Source organism: Pimephales promelas, chromosome 16, assembly GCF_988280905.1.
Source record: "Pimephales promelas chromosome 16, fPimPro1.hap1.1, whole genome shotgun sequence".
In the NCBI taxonomy this organism is placed as follows: Eukaryota; Metazoa; Chordata; class Actinopteri; order Cypriniformes; family Leuciscidae; genus Pimephales; species Pimephales promelas.
This window is the reverse complement of record NC_142784.1, coordinates 2,632,870-2,644,662: the sequence shown is the minus strand read 5'-3', so window position 1 is coordinate 2,644,662 and position 11,793 is coordinate 2,632,870.

Below are 11,793 nucleotides of genomic sequence, written 5' to 3'. Positions count from 1 at the left end.
GTAGAATAAATAGTGCATATTTTTTACTTTCACTTCGTTACATTTTGCAGCAATTATTATACTTTCTACTCCACTACATTTCTACAACTTCTGTTACTTTTTCATTACATTTTCTGATCAGTTTTTCCCCTGACAAAACGTAATCTGACCGTCCGTTCGTTGCACGTTCGTTGCTCGCCAGTGACGTTTGGTTGCCATAGATACAGTATATCAACCCGGTTACACTAAATGCGTCTCGCACGCAGTGTGTTTATCGTGCAATTTATACCCGAAAATTTGTTTTTACATGCATAGGAAACACACCGTGTGTAATATATGTTTGGTTAGGATTATGGCAAGCCAAGAGGTTCAGAATTACACCATAAAGTAATCGCGTTTACTGCCGAACATAGTTATTAACATATAGTAAGGATAAGCATGGTTTATATTGCCTAATTGCAAGCTTGTTTCAGAAATGGTGACAACAATTTTGTTCTATCAATATTGAACATCATTATAGGAGTATTAGGTTGAATGAGTTAGAATTAAATGTTTTATTAATCATTAGAAAATAGTCATTAAGAGAATACATTTTTATGCAAGTACTTTTACTTTTAGTACTTAAAGTACATTTAAAATCAGGTACTTTTTACTTAAGTATGGTTGTCATTGTGTTACTTCTACTTTTACTAAAGTAAATATTTATCTGGTTATTTTTACTTTTACTTAAGTACTGAGATTCAGTACTTCCTCCACCACTGTCGGTTATTAATAATGGTTGTTATTATTTAATGTTAACCTGTTTTTATTTATTTATTTATTTATTTATTTTTTTTCAAGGATAGCCCCTTGAGATGAACCATCTCATTTTCGAGGGGGTCCCTTGATTTTTGTGGAAATTATGCTAAATGATTTTGAAGAATAGAAAGTTCAGAAGAACTGAATTTATTTTAAATTGCAATATGCCATCATGACTTTTGCGTAAACATACACGGCACTTTCAAGTCAAGTGGCGTGTTATCTTTACGCATTTTGAGCTATCCGCGTGTATGTCTACGCCGTTAAATGTCCAAGCGAAACGAAACGAAATGTAGATCTACATCTGGGGAGCGATATTTGTTTCCTAGGGTGGTAGGGGAAGACTCATAAATGCTATTAACCACAGTGACGGGTAGTTTTAGGGATGGGGTTGGGGTAGGTCATATATTTATAAATACAGTAATGTAACGTAAGTCAAATTTGCATTTTAATTTAAAAAAAATTAAAATACGAATTGGCGTGTTATACATACGCCATTTCATGAGATCAGTCTGTAAATAGAAATGAATGTCTTTACAGTCACTTTTGATCAGTTTAATGAATCTTTGATGAATAAAAGTATTAAGTTTGTTCTTAAAAAAAAATTAGAGATGCCAAAAGATGGCACGTCCAACTTGTAAAACCTGGCGAAAGTGTTCTGTGACGCTTTCAAGGGCAAGAAGTGTTGTGGCAGATTTTCAGTCTCAATTCAAATCATCAAAGTCAGCTTCAGGTCTTGAAGAAATTGAGTCGAGTCGAGGTTTCAGGTCTCAGAAGAAGTTACTTTATTGAACAGGTCAACAAAGTGAGATGTGGCCAAGCATCTAAGTTTACAACAATCAGTGGCCAAGTCGTATACCTTCTTTTTCTCTTGTGATATCCACTTAGCACTCAACTCGTTACGTTTTCCCTCTTTGCTCCTCCTTATTACTCCCCCCAGATTAAAAACACCTGCATCATTATTTTATTTCTTTTAATTGTGGCAACCTTCTCTGCGCATGCGTAATCTTTTAAAAATGGCATTATACATGATTCAGGTGTTTTTCCATGCCCTTTCACCCAGTTTCTTCTCCTGTCCTTACTTGACTTGCCTTTTGGCCTAGTGATACCCAATTAGCGCTCAGCTCCTCCTTATCACTTTTCCCGAATTGAAAACACCAGCATCATTATTTTATTTCTAATTGGGACGATCTCCTTTGCGCATGCGTATCTTTTAAAAATGGCTTTAGACATGATTTTCCCTTTCACCCAGTTTCTTCTCCTGTCCTCACTTGACTTGCCTTTGCTCGGCATTACCTCATTCAGACCCATGCATACTTCTCCCACATCTACATAGGACAAGCAGAATTCTCCAACAGAAGCAAAGCAGTTTTAAAAGAGGGAGCTCCCAAACAGCGAGGTCGGGTCGATATCGTTATCAACACCGTTTCACAAACACGCCCCATTTCAGAGTGTAACGGTGCCTGGTGGACGTGCACAAGACTCTGTGTGTCCAGCACATGGGCATGAAGACTCCACAACTCCGCCGTTCTCTGAGACAGAAGGAAATCCGCCAAGGAGGAGCCTTGAACTGGAGGGAATACCCACATTGAATTATACCCAGCAGCCAGCGCGAAATGCCTGGAATAGCTCTCCGCGTGTCTAGGAAATGAGAGCGTGGCCTAACCTCTCTGGCCGCCGACGTTGCCACTATGTCCATGTGGGAAAAGGAGGCCTTTGAAGAAGCATGGACGCACGCCGACTGGGGTACCCACTTACTCCTGGGCTCCAGGTGAGGCCCAGCTCCTTAACCGCCTTCTCAAGAGCCCTGCCCTGCCACGCCCAGACGGACAGGGAGTCTTCCTCTCTGCCAGACGACGTCTGCGACGACTGGAGGAGGGCTGAAGCTCTCGTCGGAGAAGCAGCCATATCACCTTGTAGCCCAAGACTGGTTGCCCACTGAAGCTAAGCAGGGCTGAGCCTGGTTAGTACCTGGATGGGAGACCTTCTGAGAAAGCCAGGTTGCTGCTGGAAGAGGTGTTAGTGAGGCCAGCAGGGGGCGCTCACCCTGTGGTCTGTGTGGGTCCTAATGCCCCAGTGTAGTGATGGGGACACTATACTTTCAAAGAGCACCCAGTGGCCTATACATCCTGGCCTCCTAATCATCCCCATATATTTATACAGTGATGTGAATAAGTTTGGACACCCATGCTAAAGTTGCCTAAAAGGGGAATAAAAAATCATCTTTTGGATATTGATCTCAATGCCTTAATTAGAAAAATGAGGAAAACTCCAACCTTTAAGGACACAAATTTTGGTTGGAGTTTTCCTCATTTTTCTAATTAAGGCATTGAGATCAATATCCAAAAGATGATTTTTTATTCCTCTTTTTAGACAACTTTAACATGGGTGTCCAAACTTATTCATATCACTGTATATATATATATATATATATATATCACTCTGTCTCTTCTCCACCAGTAAGCTGGTGTGTGGTGGGTGTTCTGGTGCACTATGGCTGCTGTCACATCATCCAGGTGGAGCTGCACTTTGGTGGTGAATGAGGAGATTCCCACCATTATGTAAAGTACTTTGAGTGCTGAGAAAAGCTCTATATAAATGTGATTTATTTTTATTATTATTATTATTATATAACTGGGGAATGGAGAGACAGCAGGGGACGACGGGACCCGGCTCGATGTGACCCACATAAATCCTGCAGAAAGTCGGATGGGGTCTAGAAGTCAAGAAGTTCTTTAGGTTGCTTGCTGCTCTGCATTTTATACTGCCCGAAGGCTCGACAGCGTTTGCAAAGTCGTTATATGTTAATTATACATTACAGTATTATTATATGTTTATTACAATGTACTTATATATTACAGTGGTACAATACGTTTATTACAATGTAATTATACATTTATTACAGTGTTATTATACATTTGTTAGTCTTATACAGTTGTTACATTGTAATTATACGTTTATTAAAATGCATAATATAAATGTATTAAAATGCGTAATGTACGGGGCGCGGCTATGACGCGGAGCTGAGAGGTCGCATTTTCGATCCCTCCGTAGGAATCGGCTAAATTTACTCATCCTGAATTAAAAGCGAACGTAATCCTTCACAAAACTGAAGTTTAGTGCATCTGTAATCTAAGACATGTCGACCAAACAATCTAAAACCAACTCGGGCCATCACAAAAAAGCTCAGAACAAGACCGACAGGCACGAAGAAGCAGAGGAAGATGCTAGCATGCTAACCACTGATGCACACTCTCCCGGAACAGCAGGGATTTTAGAGGCTATTTCAGCCCTGAAAAATGACTTCAGTTCCAAGTTTGACGGAGTTTTGACAGCAATCAACGAGATTAAGTCAGACTTTAAAGACTTTTCAGGGAGACTAGAACAAGCAGAAAATCGTATTGGTGACATGGAGGATGATATCTCTAATGATAAAACCAGAATCACCATCCTGGAGAAACAGGTGTCTGAGCTCACCTCTAAGGTAGATGACCTGGAAAACAGGAGCCGTCGCTCAAATCTCAGACTGGTGAATCTCCCGGAGAAAGTTGAAAAAGGCGATGCAGCTGCTTTTCTGGAAAAATGGCTACCTGATGCCCTGGGACCCGAGACTTTTCCTGACCCGCTGATTATCGAAAGAGCTCATAGACTACCAGGCGCGCCACAATCCTCTGCTCCGCGAGTCATGATACTGAAGTTTTTAAACTTCCGTGACAAGATCCGAGTCATGCAGGCAGCCAGAAAGAAGGGCAAGATCATGTATGAAGGCCACCATGTCATGCTTTTCCAAGACATCTCTACTGAACTGCACAAGAAAAGAAAGCGATTCGATGATGTGAAACAACGACTACGGGTCCTGAAGATAGACTACAGTACCATTTACCCTGCTAAACTCAAGCTGTTCCACAGAGGGAAACCTCGCGTGTTCGCTGATCCTGCAGATGTGGAGTCGTTTATTAAAGAGCTGGACACCGTTGGCCATGGCTAACTAAAGGTATTAAGTTAGCTTTACATGGTGAGGACGTTTTTCAGAGATGGATCTTATCAACGGCAGCAGACGATATAATCATAACGTGAACTTTTTTCTTTTTTTTTCTTTTTTCCACCTACTAAAAAAAAGGTACTGTAACGTTGCGTTGCCAGGCAACGCCTGATTGATACTATACGCTGACGTGGTTTTAATCCCACGAAGACAGATGCATAACTTACATGTATATTTTGTTCGCTTATTATAGCAAGCCGATTGTGAATGTGGGGGGAGGGGTAGGTGTGTGATTTATCAGTTTATAACTGCTCCTCGTTATTAGTGGATCAGTTGAGCGTTTAGCTCGCTCCTAATGTTACCAGGGAAGGTAAGCCGTCTCGTTTGGGGAGACAGTGCTGGGATTAAGTTTAGGGGTTTTAAATGTACATTTTATTTTGTAATTCGGGATAACGACATACACTACAATTGTTTTAAGAACGAGATTTCAGCTTATATCATTCTTTCCTACTATATATATGGCCTGATTGAAAATGTTTATGCTTGATTTTATTTTATGTCTTCTAATCTAAATTTGAAGCTTACATCCTGGAATGTTAGAGGAATGGTGAAGTTGGCTAAAATGAAGCAAATCATCAGTAGGGTTAAACAACTTAAATCGCTAGTTGTATATCTCCAAGAAACCCACTTATTATCGAATGAAGTGATAAGGATAAAAAGGAGATGGCCAGGGCAAGTAATATCAGCCTCCTACTTATCACACACTCGAGGGGTGATGATCCTGATTCATAAATCGATACCCTTTAAAGTGGACAACGTCATTCGTGACATAGGGGCCAGATACCTGATTGTCCAAGGCACATTGATAAATGAGAAGATAAACATGATTAATTTATATGCCCCAAACGAAGATGATCCCAAATTCTTTGAACATTTATTTTTATTAATTGCTTCTCTCCCAGGGAAAGCTCTAATAGCAGGTGATTTCAACTGTACTTTAGACCCTAAATTGGATCGGTCAACTGGGATGGATTCCTCTCATATGCAAAGTAGGAAAAAACTGTTACAGTATATAAATGATCTGAATTTATGCGACCCCTGGAGGAGTCTGAACCCAGACAAATTAGAATTTTCCTGTTACTCTCCCCGATTTAAGTCATACTCACGAATAGATTTTTTCCTGATTTCCAGCTCTATACTCTCCTCTGTGATAGAATGTAACTATAACAGCATACTTCTATCAGATCATTCCCCTACTTCACTGGTGTTTAGAGCTCAAGGGTTAGTTAAAGGGAGCCCTAGATGGAGATTTCATCCCAGATGGCTTACTGATTCGAATTTCCTGCAATTTTTAGATTTTCAAATTGAGTCATACTTCAATACAAATACAGATAAGACGTCTGCTATTGTCAGATGGGAGGCTTTTAAGGCGTACATCAGAGGCATGATTATATCTTACACCAGTTCAAAAACAAACAAACTCAAGTTGAAAATGAATGAGCTCGATCATAGAATTAGACAATTGGAAAGAGAGGCCTTTTTAGATGGCTCTGCAAAAATAAAACAAGAATTAAAGTTACTTAAAACCCAATATGAGGAACTTTCCACATCGAAAGCAGAAAATAGTTTAATCCGGCTCAAACAGAGTTATTATGATCAAGGTGAAAAACCAGGGAGATTGCTAGCCTGGCGAATAAAAAAATTAGATGCGGACAGGGCAATTACTGCAATTCAAACTCAGAATGGAGCAATAACAACAGACCCACAGGAAATTAATGATACCTTTTCTACCTATTATAAAATATTATATTCATCCGAATCCTCGGGGAGTCTGGAAATACAATCTGAGTTTCTGGATGATCTTCATATCCCTTCCATATCAGCAGATTTTAAAGAACAATTAGATAAGGAACTGAATGCTTCAGAAATCGCTGACGCCATTACTAATATGAAAGGAGGTAAAGCCGCAGGCCCTGACGGTCTTCCGGTTGATATCTACAAGATATTTAAAGATAAATTAATTACACCACTTTTAGATATGTATGACGAAGCCCTTCAACAGGGTTGTCTTCCAGATTCCATGAGGAGTGCGCTGATAACACTTATTTTGAAACCCAATAAATCCCCTACCAACTGCACGTCATATAGACCTATTTCACTGCTCAACACAGATGCTAAGATTATCGCTAAAGTAATGGCTAGAAGACTGGAACCGGTGCTCCCGACAGTTATCAATCCAGATCAGAATGGTTTTGTGAAAAACGGTCAAGCTTTTCATAATGTAAGAAGGGTGTTGAATGTGATACATGCGAAGGAGGGGACCTCTGATGCTGCTATTCTGTCCTTAGATGCTGAAAAAGCATTTGACAGAGTGGAGTGGAGTTATTTATTTGATGTGTTATCTCGTTTCGGCTTTGGCAACTACTTTCGAAAATGGATTGAGACACTCTATACTGACCCAATGGCAGAGGTCTCCACCAACTATATAATTTCATCTCCTTTCAAACTCACAAGAGGTACTCGTCAGGGGTGCCCCCTCTCACCAATGCTTTTTGTTTTAGCAATGGAACCGCTCGCATTGGCGGTGAGATCACATCCTTCAATTTCAGGTATAAAAGTATCCGACACTGAACATCGCATTGTAATGTACGCTGACGACACCCTCTTACTTCTAACAGACCTAAGTAACTCAATTTGTAATCTGTCCAATTTAATTGACACTTTCGGAAAATTTTCAGGTTTTAAAATAAACGAAACAAAATCCTCTATTATGTTTTTGAATAAACGGGAGCGAATAAATCCTGTGATAAACCATCCTTTCAATAATGCGATAAATGGATTTAAATATCTTGGCATCACCATTACCCCAACCATTAAAGACTTAGTACCCTATAACTATGATCCTATGATGTCTACAGTAACTGAATCCATGAATAACTGGTCATCAATGCCAATCTCCCTTTTAGGACGTATAAATATAATCAAGATGAATATACTACCAAAGTTCTTATACCTATTTCAATCCATCCCTTTATCCCCGCCGCCACAGTTCTTCCCTAAAATGAAGCAACTATTTACCAAGTTTATTTGGAATAACAGGAGGCCAAGGTTGAGGCTGTCACTTCTTTACCTGCCTTATGAGAGAGGAGGGTTACAACTGCCTAATTTACAATGGTACTTTTGGGCTGCTCAAATTAGAGCTGCAATGTACTGGTTTTCCCCTGAACCTTACTTACCATGGGTACAAATTGAAAGTATTTGCACTAAAGGCATGCGACTTGACACTTATTTATACTCTGCATCTGTCAAAAAATTGAGACAGCTCACTGATAACCCCTTTGTAAGAAACACAATTAATGTCTGGCATAATGTACAGTCAATTCTTGGTGAATCTACTCTTTTCTCGAGCTTTTCACCAATATGGGGGAATGATAACTTCTCTCCTGGGAAAAAAGACCAAGGTTTTAAAATGTGGGCAACAAAGGGCATCTGTAAAGTTATGGATCTATATAAGGAAAGTAAACTAGCTTCCTTTGAGGAACTTAGTAATGAATATGGTATACCTCGGACACATTTATTTAAATATTTACAGTTAAGGAGTTTTGTTTATGCACAGACACACTCCTATATACAACCTCAATTGTCCATGTTAGAAAATCTAGCAGTGAATAACTGTACTGGCAAGGGCCAGATATCTTTACTCTATAACATTCTGGTTAAAAACCATAAAGACTCTACTGAGCATAAGAAAACCCAATGGATAAATGACTTACAAACAGATATCTCAGAGGAGGATTGGAGAGAGATATGCTCTAGATCGCAACTCCTAACAATAAATACCCATCTCAAACTGATTCAATATAATTGGATTATGAGGACTTATGTTACTCCTGAAAGACTGAATAAGATGAATCCAAATATTCCTGATATTTGTGTTAAATGTAATGTCGAAAAGGGCACCTTGTTTCATTGTCTGTGGGACTGCCCTGAGATACGAAAGTTCTGGAATGAGGTTACAAAATGTATTTCTAAGATGACCTTAAACCTAGTGCCTGACGATCCTGCACTTTGTATTCTTAATTTGTATCCAAAGGACTGTATGTTAAACCACAAAGAGAAGAAAATCACAGACCTATGTTTAGTACAAGCTAGACGCTTGATCTCTCTCTGTTGGAAAGATGTCAAGAGCCCTTCTATTGGTCGATGGCTGAAAGAATTATCAACATGCCTTATCCTTGAAAAGTTAACATACACAATGAAAAAGAAATCAGCCGAATTTAAGGAGATCTGGAATCCCTTTCTTGCATTTTTGGAGAATTGTGAGGCCGAGGAAACTCTGGAAACTTGAAGGTCATATATACCTAATTGCCTGTATTTCCTAAGCTATGTATGATTATTATATAATGTCGTTATCCAGTGCGTTGGTTGTTTTATTTTTTTTATTTTTTTTTTTTTTCTTGGGGGTGGGGGGAGTGGATTCTTTTCTTTTATAGTTTTGATTGTTAAACGCTTTGTTAAATTTATTTGTTAAATGTAAATGTAATCCTTGTTAATTGTAAAAATTCAATAAATACATGTTTAAAAAAAAAAAAATGCGTAATGTACATTTATAACCATGTAATATACATTTGTTACATTCTTTTTTTTAAAGTAGCTTTTCCTTTCTGAAAAAGTTGTTACGGTCTTATTATACATTTATTACAATGTAATTATACATTTTAGTTTAATTATACGTTTATTACAATGTAATTATACATTTATTAGTGTTATACGTTTGTTAGTTTATACATTTATTGTTAGTGTTATACATTTGTTAGTTTATACATTTATTTCAAAGTAATTATATGTTTGTTACAATGTACTTATACATTACAGAATTATTATAGGTTTATAACAATGTAATTATACATTTACTACAGTGTTATTATTCATTTGTTACATTGTTTAAAAAGTAGCGATTCTTTTAGAAAAAGTAGTGTAAATTAATATTACATTTGTTACAGTGTAATTATACATTAATTACAATGTAATTATACATTCATTACAGTGTTATTATACATTTGTTACAGTCTTATTTTACATTTATTACAAAGTAATTATACGTTTATTAAAATGTAATTATGTATTAGTGTTATACATTTATTATAATGTAATTTTACATTTATTACAGTGTTATTACAGTTGTTAAATTATTTTTATTATACATTTGTTACTTTATTATTTTGTTACATTCTTTTTGGAAAAAGTAGCGATTTTAAAAAAAAAGTAGTTGTATATGTATAGAACTATGTAAAAGTAGCCATTCTTTTTGAAAAAGTAGCGATTCTTTTTGAAAAAGTATCGACTCACTTTCGAAAAATTAAAGATTCTTTTTTGAAAAAGTAGCGATTCACTTTTGAAAAAGTACCGATTAACTTTCGAAAAAGTATCGATTCACTTTTGAAAAAGTACCGATTCTTTTTTGAAAAAGTACCGATTCACTTTTGAAAAAGTAGTGATTCATTTTTTGAAAAAGTAGTGATTCATTTTTAAAAAGTAGCGATTCTTTAAAAAAAAAGTAGCGATTCTTTTTTAAAAAGTAGCGATTCTTTTTACGAAAAAAGTATCGATTCGGTTTGGAAAAAGTAGCGTTTTAACTGAATCTATAAGTCAGCTACACTGTTTAATTCTGAAAATTATATTTTATTCTGGTGCGCTTATAGCATTATCGTTTTATCAGAGTTTAGGTTCTTGTGTAATAGTAGCCTAGGCTATTAAGCAACTCAAACATACCAAACCAACAATTACTAAAAACACACAAAAACTGTTTTTTGCACTAGTAATTGTTGTTTGTACAAGAATAAAGTTCAACATAAGCCTATACTATTTAAAGCTACAATATGTAATTTTTTCCGCTGCTGTCGCTAACCTCTTACAATAACGAAGCCAATCAGTGTGTCCGATGCCAGAGACTACTCTTCACGATCATAAGTCTGACTGCAGACACACGAGTGTTTAATCTGAGCTGTTTTGTTTCTTTTTAACAGCAAAACCATAAGACTGAGGTGGATGATCAGATGATAATGCCATGCTGTTGTAATGTAGGCTACTGAAAAACATGGTGTTCACATCACAGCTCACCACAGATTTATGATTATAAGTTTGATTCTGCGTGTTTAAACCAACACGTGTGATGATGAACGCTGTTCTTCTCTATTCTATTCTTGTCTGGTTCATTGAATGAGAATGAGTAACAGCGAGACACAGAGTACGACGAGTGTTTGAGACACCGAGCACACTTCATGAATCTGTGTCGAATGATGAGAAAAGCACGTGTGTCTTTATGAACCTGTGGATTCTCTCTCCTCCCACGGTCCTTTGTGGCTCAGCATTTCACACAGACTGTTATAATATTTGTGTGTGTGTGATCTCAGAGTTTGTTCGGGGTCCTTCTGTGGTTTGATCGACTCTTGCTGCGGGTTTCCTTTCTGGTTTACTTCAACTGATCTGGGTTCAAATGTACTGTACGGGAAACAATTCTTAAAGATCTAGAGTGACTGTCGATTACACATGAAGTCAGATAGAGCAAACGGTTTGTGTATTTGGCGTGCTGCAACCCATGTCTAATCCATCACGCTGGGTTACTTTAACCCAGCATGCATTATGTCCAGCTCTGGGTTGTTTTTAACCCAGCCATTTTAGAGCGAATACAGGCTTCCTCTCATGCTGATATGATTAGATGTGAAAGTTGCTGATGACGAGGTGATGGGATATAACATTAGATGCTCCTCCCAAACTGTGCTAATGAAGAAATTAAGAAAAACTTGGACACCACTCACATTTATTGCTGTTTAATATTGCTGTATTATAGTGGGAGCATACAGTATTGTCCACTCATGATGTGATGTGATCCCAGAGAGTCTGAGGCCTGATGGAGGAGGAGGAGGAAGAGGAGGATGCTGCTCTGAATCACCTTCACTCGGTGGTGACCGATGACTTCATGACGTGGCCCATTTAAGGACCAATCAGAAATCGCGCTCTTCCCCTTTAAGAGC